Consider the following 11,460-nt stretch of genomic DNA (forward strand, 5'->3'; position numbering starts at 1 on the left):
CATTTGAAAAAATTTTACTAGAGTGAAGGTTGCTAGGGCGATAAATTGTTGAAGGTTGATATTGATAAGAAAAAGGTGTTTATTTTCTTTTTTAGTACTATTTTTTAAATAAAACGAAAGGTGTTGATAAAATTTCATTATTTGTATCACAGTTTTCTAGTCAACTTTCCATTGAAGTTTTTCACTGGACAATAAAGGTTAAACTTCACCTGCAAAAAGTATCCTCCGTGCTGAGAGAAAATAAATCTTTCAAAAAAGCGGAATTAGAGTCCAAGCAGTCGTAGCTTCGGCCAAGCTCATCATTGTTTATAGCAGTGACGTAGTCGTATAAAAAAAAAGTTATTTGTTACGAGAGTATTTAACAAGACGTACGACGGTCAGAATACACACAATCCTACTAATGTGTTAAGTTTGTTTGAGCTATTCACAGCAACCTGCAACGCCGGTATCACAACCAAAATATATCATATAGACAGGGTGTTACGGATAAGAGTACCTAAACTTTCTATATGCATTCTATGGGTCTCTATGAGTAAAAATGTCTAATAAACATGCGTCCTAAAGTGCTTCGTTTCAGAGAAATGTGCTCCCAAAAAACTACCCCAAAAACCGGACACAGCCTTAAATCTGGCAAACATTATTCTTCTATGAACCAAATTGTTTTCATTAAACTATCAATTGTTTTTTATCCGTGACGCGAGAAACTTTAATAACAAGTGGCAAAAGTTCATTAATGTCCTTTTAGAAGTAAAATGAGTATAATACAAAACCATAAGTTTATAATATAATAATAATAATAATAATAACTTTTATATAAATATGATACACGCTAAACGTTTACGAGAGATAGTCACAAGATACTTGTTTCTGCACGTTTCCGTGTTTCACGTGGCCTTTAACAGCGCCTCCGTGCTGAGCTGTATGTAAAATATTCCCAAAAATAAAACTTATTAAAAAATGTTATATAATTATGACCTAACTCTTCTTCCGCTAGGCTTGAATTTAAACTTAAATATTGGTTTTAATTTGCGCGAGTCATAATATATTTATCTTTACGCGCGTAAAGCCTTTGCATGTCTCAACTTTAGCTGTGAAACCTTGGATTAATAATAAGACTCCTGGATATAGCACCTCTACCTTCCCACGGCAGTATCGGGTGTCTCTCGAAACGGAAAATAAACTAGCTCGTCGTGGGACAAATTTTCCGCGCATGCGCAATTTGCGACGCTAGCTTTTAAAAAATACGGTTTAAAATCCTTAAGCCTAACGCGCACGCCACAATCACAACAAAAACAAAACACTAGCGCCAACTAAAGTTTGTCCCACCTTGACGCGGAGCGCTGGGGAGATTTGAGAGACGCCTAAACGCGCAAGTGCCATATCCTGTAATCCTATTATTAATCCAAGGTGAAACCATAAGTAACATAATACCCCTAAGTATGACATTAGGAAAATGTTCTGCTACATCCTTTCTTCACAGTGACGTCAATTTTTTTTCGAAATAGCGACACTCGGTAGCGGCGGCATAAACTAATCTAACCCAACTTCCGGGAACGTAATTCCCATGGTTTTGAAAAGAGTCATTTTTATAGGCTTGGCCACAAGGGAAAGTAGGCCCATGGAGCCCAGTGCACCCTGGTACATATGTTGGTGAAAATCCACTTGCGCCGTGACGACATTTTTCTTAAAGGAAGTATAAATACAAAGTGCCGTGTTTTTGGTGGATTAACGAATTTAGCCTTTATGCCACCAATTGACAATTTTATAATTTTCGCGAGTTAATTTAAAACCCAGTCATCACGGTTTCGATTCTCTTCATACTCCCTTATGGCATGAGCCAATAAAAGCAGGGACATGACTCTCTTATAACTACGCGGCCAATAAGATAAACAAATGAGCTGGTGGTGCCACCCAACGGTAAAACTTTAAAAATAAGGAAAACGTCAGACCTGAAACAAGTCACGTGAGGTCTTTTTGAATGGCTTCTGGAAACGTGAGACCAAGGCTTCGTTGTCTTTTGTAAATTATAATTCGCATCTTTTTTATTAAAGAATAATAATTAAAAATTATTATTACAATGTAAATACCTTATTTTATGCGGACACCTAATATTTTGTATTAGTTCAGGTATTTGTTTTAAAATTAAGAATTAAAATCCCCAACCATATTCTCGTCAAACAGTATTAATGTTGTAAGTCGGAAAATTTTCCGCTGAAAATTTTCTGCTCGGAAACTTTTCCCGAAAATTTTGCGTATTTTTCTGCAAAAAAATAATTTCCGATTGTCACTCGAAAATCTGCCTCAACAACCCCTTGTGGCCCCGTCCAAAATGTTCCTCTGTACTCTCGAGCCACGCTTAAGTTTGTGCGAATAGTCCTTTTTTAAGGTATTTGGCAAATACCAAATACGTCGGTTTTGGGGAACAATCTGTCGTATCGAATTTCGAAAATCACTAAATAATAGGCCGATAAAAATATTTCGCCTAAGTTCTTCTCTTTCCCTAACTACTAGAGGATTTCGGAAAGGGGGTAGAAAGGGGAAGTAAGTCTGTGACGTATGTTCAATAGCAGCGCCATCTATGCACAGATATCAAAACTATAAAAAACGTTAAAAACAAATTTCGTCTGCTGCAGTATTTTTGTGGGGAACATAAGCCGTAGCAAGAATCGTGGCCTTAAACGAACGTTTCTTATGACTGCAAAAAAAATCGTCGAAGTTGGCCGTAAATTCCGACCAATCAGAAAAATCCTCTTTTTCGCGGGTTTACGCGGATTTCCCTTTGGAGTTTCTTACTTTATTATTTCAATACGCGCAAAACACCAAATACTCCCGGATTTATGAATTTTCAATTTTAGAAGACGCTACACACAAGAAGTGGCTAGAAAACCGCTACGTAAAACTATTTCGGTCACGAATTTACAAACGTCAAGATAATTTTAAAATTTCAATTTTGTTTGCTTCGTCAGAATCGTCATTCGCCACTCGTGACTCAGGTTTGTGTAGTGTATTGAATTGCGGCTTGGTGGGCCCTGAGGCTTAAATGCCCAGCTGACAAAATGGGTGCCATTCGACGGCTCCTGGTAGTGTCGATAATCGAACATTTAAAACATAAATCCAAATTAATACATAAATTAACCCAAGGTTATTGCTAGATAATCGATTTATTCCGTGGGCATAGCCAGGAATTGGTTTCGGGAGGGGCACACATTGAAAAAAATAAAACAAAACAAAAAAATTGTATATAGAACAATAGGTTTCGGGGGGGGCACGTGCCCCCTGTGCCCTTCCCTGGCTACGCCACTGAATTTATCCACCATAGAATCTAAGGTCAAATAGAAGAATTAATAAGCAGTAGATCCATCTTTCTGTAATCGAAAGTGCTTATCTATTCGCTTTAGCTAATTCACGAAAATTATTCATAAACCCGAGATGAAACCATAAGTAGCATAATGCATAGATAAGACACTTCCGTTTTCACTTGAAGCTAGTTATTTAAGGATGGTTTGTCTCACCAATTGCAACATAAATCATTTATGTGGCTAAATACTAAAAACGGCTCCTAATTGCTTGTAGTCTTTGAAACTGCCAGTTAACAATGCACGGAACTTATTTTCATTGTATTCCAATTAACATAAACATGGCAGCTGTCAGCACTATAGTAAGCGTCGCCTCAATGATGTAAGTAACGGTCCCACGGAACAATAAGCGGTCGTTCAATAGATTTAAAGAAATCACAATGGGCCACAAAACCAGTTTCAAGGGTGGGCTAAGGACATTAGTTCCGCAACTGCCTGTGATAATGGATAAACGTATTTGAATTTACAAAAGATCAGTATCGATGTAGAGCAAGTAACGAGAAACATATAGCTATCGTGTGCAATGCATTAAAAATAATAAAGCTGGCGTGACAGTACGGGTTATTCTTAATTAATGTGTACATCACAAACGTCAATGAAACCCGATAACTATCAGAGTTGTCACTCCAGCGGCTAAAAAATGTCACCCATCTAATACGATAAAATCATATGGGGTCAATTGTAAACGAACCATGGCATGTCCTATAATGTCTCATTAAAACCTTACCGACGAAAAATATATAGATTTCGTGAATTTATTTCGATTCTATTGCAATGAAAATTTAAACGTTATAAGACTGAAAAAACTGACCTGGTTGTGCTATTTGAAACTCTGTATTTATTTATATACCACGCCAAATATAATGACGATAAATAACAAATAATATTTATTTATAAAAATATGTCATAGTCTCTTTAAATACGGTTACGTTAAAATAAATTGCCGCATCAGGCAGTGACGCTTTAATTGACATCCAGGATCTTCGGCTTGAGCTTCAAAAGGGTCCTTAGAAGTAAGACCTTCCTTTCTACAATCCTCTCAGGCCCTCCTCTTTAAGCAAGTTCCCGGATCTCTAGTTTTAAACCTTATAGTTTTTGCGCCTAAAGCCTGTGCAAAGAGTTTAAAAAACTGATTTATGGCCTCACGAATTTTAATCACGTTAATACTTGCATACATTTTTCACACTATTGCGATGTCGCTAGAATCAAATAAGAATAATGATAGTACGAATTTTAGTTTGAAGAATGAATGTTGCTATAGAAAGAACTAAAGCTTTATACTTCGAAGCTTTCACATAACTCATTCACTAAAAATTTCTTCGTTCGACGGTTTTCGAAGCACCTTTACGTGATTTTTTAACGATTGAAGATATTTCAGACCATTTCGGCTAAAGTAGTATGAAACATTTTTTACTATACCATCTATAAAACCGAATGGTGTTCAGGAAAATGTTTGATTTACAACTTCCTTTTTTTGACGGATGATATTTTAAATGTTTGAACGAATAAACTAGATACGTTTTATAGTTTTAAGACTTTCAACTTGTGAAGGCTACTCGACTTTTTTGTAGGAATTCGATTACTTCGCGAAAAAGTCTAGTGAAGGTAAATTCCTTCTTCAAAGGCAGTCCGTGAAGCGAAGATGCCCAACTCTGTCCAACGGTGCCTACGCGCCTTCGGCGCGCGTATATAACCTAACCTTTGCGCGCTCCGCGCGCTTACCTAACCTAACCTAAACTAATTCGAACTAATCTAATCTAAAACGTTTTTCACGTACCCTGCTATATCTCGGGGCAGAAGTAAAAAACCAAACAGTAAACTTGAACAGTAAAAAAGTTATTTTAATTTTTATTTAACGATATACAACTTTTCGGTCCGTTGAAACCTTTTCCCTTTTGTCGGTTGGTCCTTTTTTTTCGGGCCGTGAGTTTTCGATCCGTTGGACCCCTTCGATCGGTTGGTCTTCGGCCCATCGGGCCTACCCCCCGCATTTACTGAAGGTGGGGCCCTAGGCACTAAGTTGGTGGGGACCTATTTAAGGAAAGCAAAATCTATTGATTTCATCAGTGAGGGTAATTTTAACTGCAAAACCTGTGAAACAGTATATCCACTAATTTATAGGTACAATTTTTTTGCCGTTGGTGGGGGCCCATAGGTATGTGCCTAGTAGGCCTAGTCTATAATGCGGCACTGGTTCTTCGATTTATTTATTTTTCTTGTTCTTCGATTTCATTTTCTGCTGGATGGTCTATTTCTTTATCGCTATTTTCTCCTTTTTCCGGTGAATCTATTTCTACTGGTTCACATTTTTGGCATGATTGCCCGTGGCAATTACCGTAAACTGATGAACAGTGGGGTCCGAGCTTTCGACAACCACATAATGGTCCGCAACCTTTTAAACATGTTCAAAAGAAATTCCGGTTCCGGCGGTTGCGAAGTTGTTTTTGGCCGTAATAGATTATCTTTATTTATCCATTTCCAAACTGCAGGTTTTAAGTCATTACCTAACCACTTTTGACTAAGAATTCGCCTTAGAAAATTAGTCATTCGTTAAACCAAGATCGTTTTTTATTAGATAACGAAGGGTGGAGTATCAATTATTATTTAATATTAAAAAAACTACTTAAGCAATTTAAGTCAATTAAAATATAGCCTTCTTCGGAGCAACAGGGCCACTTTGGAATATTACTAGAAGTTTTAATTAATAAGCGATATGGGAAAAAATCCGCTTTTTGTTGTAATTTAAAGATATTTTAAAAATTTATAAAGAAAGATAAGACCATTTGTAGAAGAATGACACCTCAGATGTTGATTTTGGTTAAATAGTTTTTGTATTATAGGCGAATATAAAATGGCTGCCATTTTACAAGATGGCGGCGAAAGTCGACACCGCATACTTTAGGACTTCGGGGAGGTTCTATATGACCGTAACCTCTTTCGATATAAATTTTTAGGTATGACATATTTTTTTCCACAACTTTATCGCAAAAAAATACATTAAAGCCGTACTAAAAACATTGGCACTGCGATTGCGTCGAAACGATTGCTCAGACGCTAAATTCACATTAGGCCATTCTTGCCAAGAACGTGCTTAGAATTATTTTTGTAATTAACAGTATAGCTGTTAAAGTATTAATAACGAAGATATTGGGGCTGGTCATTTTCCCGCCAAAAAAAGGTTCCATACACCCTAAACGAAAAAAAATGACTAGAATTGAATGTTATTGTTTGGGTTGAAGGTCTCTCATAGACCTTAATTCCGCCACAAACACTAGCGTGTTTAGTAGTTTTGCAAACAATTAATCGGTTCAAGTAGCTATAATTCAGAAACAAAATTTTCTAGAATTTTTTCAACGCAATTTTTTTTGTTAATTAGTTTAGTTTATCCTTATTATTAACTTCAATATTTGTCTCAGATTTAATATCTTCGTGGCAACAACCTTTTTAGTTTACCTTAGCTAACGACATTCGAGTAAAACTCGTTGTTTTCAACAATTTTTAATAAAAAACTAATTAAACCAATTTAATGACATTTTGCCTGTGTACTCTCTACCACTTTTATTTATAGTGAAAAACGTTTTATGGGACTACCTTTAATGCTTCTTGAATTATTTGTTCGTACACACGGGCAGTTTCGGCGATTAGAAAATATGCAACCTCCTAATCTTTTTTTTTTAAATCATATTTTAAAACTACGTTGTATTTAGCTCTAAAAATTTGGATTTCCCACTAAAACTATCTATATTACTAACGTGTTAGCTTTGGTTGGAATCGCGCATGATGACGGGGCGAACATTTGACGAAAACGGGACATTTGACATGGAATGACCCCATTGGGATAAAATTGAACATATTTGAGATTTTGATTCGTGTTGCTCTTCGCAGGCGGAGATACAAAGTTAGTTGCATTTAATTTCTCAATTTACAGGTTGTTTCAGAGAAGTCTGGCACAAATTTACAGGCGTGTTCTTTGGTTAACAAGGAGTGAAAAAGATCCGAAGAAACGTTTTCCTAATCTGAACCGTTTCCGAGTAACTAGTCGTCAAAAATCGGCCTCCATAAAGTCGAAAAAACGCGCAAATGTGCAGTTTCTATTATTCTAGATGGAAGACACGCGTTAAGCACACCGTTAACTAGGGATTTTCTATTCTCTTTATTAACTAAAACATTGACAAAAAAATTAAAATTTATGTTTTCTCAGTGTACTATTTAAGAAATTTATAGGTTTGGTTTTTTTAACTTTATCTTTAAATTTTTAAACCAAATTTTTTGTAATTGTTTACCATTTTACATGGTTAGGTGTAGTTAATCCCAAGAACGGGTTTCCTAGAAAGATAACGTGTCTGTCAAAACTGAATTAATTGACAATCAAAATCGAATAGCAGCACCATCTACAGTGTTAATTAAAGAAGCTAGAGCAAAAACACGAGTACCACCAATGGTCTAGAGAGTTAGAAGTAAAAACCCGAACAAGTAAAGAGACCAAGAAGTGGGGGAGAAAAATAAGCTTTATTTGGGAATATATGCGGTACTTCGGCCGATAGGCCTTCAAATCAAGTCTTTCGCTTTGAAGGCCTATCGGCCGAAGTACCGCATATATTCCCAAATAAAGCTTAGTTTTTTCCCCCACTTCTTGGTCTCTTTACTTGTTCGCGTTTTTACTCCTCTCAATTAAAGAAGAAATACTAAATAAAAATCATTTATTCAGCGGCAATGTTTGAGTTCTTGTTTTGAAAATCTACAATGCCAGGGCCAACGAAATAGTCCGTATTCCATAACCCCGAATTGCACCATCGCGCAAAGCTTATCAACATACGGGAATTCTAAATAACAGAGCAGGGGGTAGGGGCTTCCATTGAGGGGCCCCCAAATTGCCTATAGGACTGTGTACAGTCCAACCGCGCGAGGCCTCATCTAGTTTTTTTATCTTGTCAGCTCAAGTTAATGTTTTACTTGCTTCAAATATTTCTTTATGTTTCAACAAGCGCGCCCAAAACTTTATAAATACAACCACAATAACCGTCGCATAAATATCCAAACAATGTAAATATTGAAAGTAACATACTGAAGTTTGAAAAGTATCGAGCTGATCGTTAAACCTTGTAAATTAATATCTAAGTTGTGTTTCTGGATTTAATGAGTTTAAGGTAAGGCTAATTCATTTGCATAATATAATCGCTGGCCAAGGTAGTTTTTGTCTAGAAAATCTAAAATTTCAACTTATGCATTTGCTTACATTTCACAAATGACAATGCTTATTGAACTAAGTAATATGGACTCCATTTAGAACGATATACTCAACTGAAATCAAAACGAGTCATATAAATCCCATCTTTATATTTGTTAATGAAATGAGGCAGGGGCGTAGGAACCAGGGGGGGGCAATGCCCCTCCCTAGAATTTTGCTGGGAGGGGTAAGTAATATAATTTCCTCTTCAACTTTTTGGTCATTTGAAATCTTCGAAAGCTCAAATTCTCAATGTAAAAGTATAAAAAGCTTATAGAAGCTCAACTTTTCCCGGAAATTTACATAGTAGTCAAACAGTAACACACGCATTCGGTGAAGCTACACTCCTTTAAAAATTTAAAACCATAGTCATTTTATTATTGTGGATTTGTTTATCTTAAATTCATAAACGACTCTAAAGACTAAAATACACTTCGTATGATAACTGTTGTTACTGTTAATGCCTCAATGACATTCGCAACCGATTACTCACTCTACATCGGGGGCTAAGCTCCTAGACCCCCGTTTCCCTTTGCCCCTTCCAACTTCTAAAACGTTCCTTCGACCCTGAAATGAGGAGCGGAAGGGAAGGCAATGTCTCCCCAAAACTTGAAAATTCATAACCCCCCCCCCTCCATCTTGAAACGATGAAACCGTGAGAATTTTCAAACAGAAGATTTCATTTTTACCCTACTTTATTGAATAAACAAATAACGTGCTTACATGAGTTATCTACGAGAGAATAGTAGCATTAATTTTTTTAATTATTTTATATTAAGTCATCCAGATCATGATTCTGGCGGACTTGGAAGTCTGAACTCCAGACTTCCAAGTTCTACCAGAACTTTTGTTTTAAATACTCCAGACGCTGATTGCCGTTATTTCTCTTAATCGTTTCACTTAGGGCTTAAAGCCATTTCTAAGCGTTTTATATATTTAACATGCAAGTACGTGTTAAATCTAATTGTAGAAGGCGATACACGTTAGCCCTAACTCTAGATGGTGATAATCGCGACTCGGCCTTACTGATTAGAAGGGAGCCCAAAAACAGTTTCGCGGGAGGACCTCGAAGCCATAGGTACGTCACTGAGAAAGCTACTATTTTTAAAATATAATTTATCAAAATCAAATTTTATATTCTAAATAAATAAATGTGGTGGATTTTATTTCTCTTTAACTTCATTTCAATTGCTTGTGTGTTTAACTTTAATTAATACTAAACACACTGGAACCGTATAGGAACTGTTTAGGAACCGGAACCGATCGGTTCTAAATTTTGAGAACCGGAACCGAAACCGGAACCGATAAATTAAAATTTTAAGAACCGGAACCGATAAAGCAAAAATTTAGGAACCGTAACCGCAACCGGAACCGAGATAGTCCAAAAAAGTGGAACCGTTGCATCCCTATTAGCTACAAATTCTTTTTTCACAAACAACACACAATGAACTGATAAATGATTGCAAATCAATTAAACGATACTTTACAACGGTTTTTTCTTCACGTGCATTTTCAATACAATGAATTGAACAGTTTTCCTTTTTTGAGTTATCAGTTATTTTAATTTCAATTTCAATTTAATTTATTGTGCAAATAAAAATGTACAATGCAGGTAAATGTATACAGGTAAATCAAATTTTATAATTCCTAATTTCACCGCGACACTCAGCCGTTTCGGTCTTGCAGTCAGGTTATTGGTCCCGTGGTTAGCTACGAAGATTAGCAAACTCAAGACACCGTGCCGTAGGCTAAATTTCGTGTGAATCGGACAATTAGCTTCAACGTGCATAAAGAAGAACAAACAAAATTTCATTTGTTAATTGTACTAGGCTTAAGTGTATAGGCTTATGATTGTAAAGTGTAATCTCTTTTCAGCTCCCTACCGTAATATAGTCTAATAAAAACGAATTTAATCTGATTTTCTCTTACAAAATATTTGTTTATTCAGTGAAATAAATGGAATTCTTTAAATCTTTGATCGGGCCGGTCGGTAAATTTTAGTAGTTTTACAAAATCATTTGCTCTTTTTCGTTTTGATAATGTTTCTAAATGTAAGATTAATTCTTGCTCCATGAACATTTGATTTTAGTAATGAATGATACCAAAAGGTATTTGTTGGATTGTTCATCAACAATAGTGAACCATGTTCTAAATCTAAGCTTTTTGGTTTTAACTTCGTCGGTCTCTTATTTCTTAGGTCTCGGTGGCGTAAAACCAATTTTCTTTTTTCCCCAAGAGAGATCGACGCGATTGGTGCCGTTGGTTCCAAATCGGGTTCGTCGTCTTGGTGCTCGCCAATGAAATCTTGTCCGTCTTTGTATCGATTGACGAGCGCAAAGTTAAAATCCCATTTCGCTATCCGCGACATTATCCCGCAGAGTTCTTCAAGGACCGGGTGCCACGGCTTAGCCGGAAAAGTCTTGCCCGAAAATCTATAAGATAGACCATCGTTGCCATAAGCGACTTGATTTCGCGGAATGTTTTGCCCCTGTCCCGACCTTTTTACTTGAGCCATTCTTTCTACGTCATAGGTTACTTCTTTTTCCAGGAAAAGAAAAAGGCCATCAGCAATTTCTTTATCCAATAGCTTGTAGTAATATAGACATAAATTTTCGTTTAGAATCAATCTTGGTTGAACGAGCAACAGGTCTCCTTTTTTGTTATTCGATAATGGCAAAATTCCCGTTGGTTCGGCTCTTTTTGAAACTGGTGGACACTTGCCCCTTTCCTCGCTATCTCATCCGAGCAATTCGGGAAAAGTTTGTTGTGGCAAGCTTGGCCTAAGAGAAAGATTTAAAATAAATTTCATTTAAACGAGGGATAAAAATTGCCGGAAAAAGCAAGATATGTCCCCTTTCTTCTCGTGAGATTAATACT

This window comes from Leiobunum rupestre, chromosome 3 (assembly GCF_980474605.1).
Source record: "Leiobunum rupestre chromosome 3, qqLeiRupe1.1.hap1, whole genome shotgun sequence".
NCBI classification, from domain to species: Eukaryota; Metazoa; Arthropoda; class Arachnida; order Opiliones; family Sclerosomatidae; genus Leiobunum; species Leiobunum rupestre.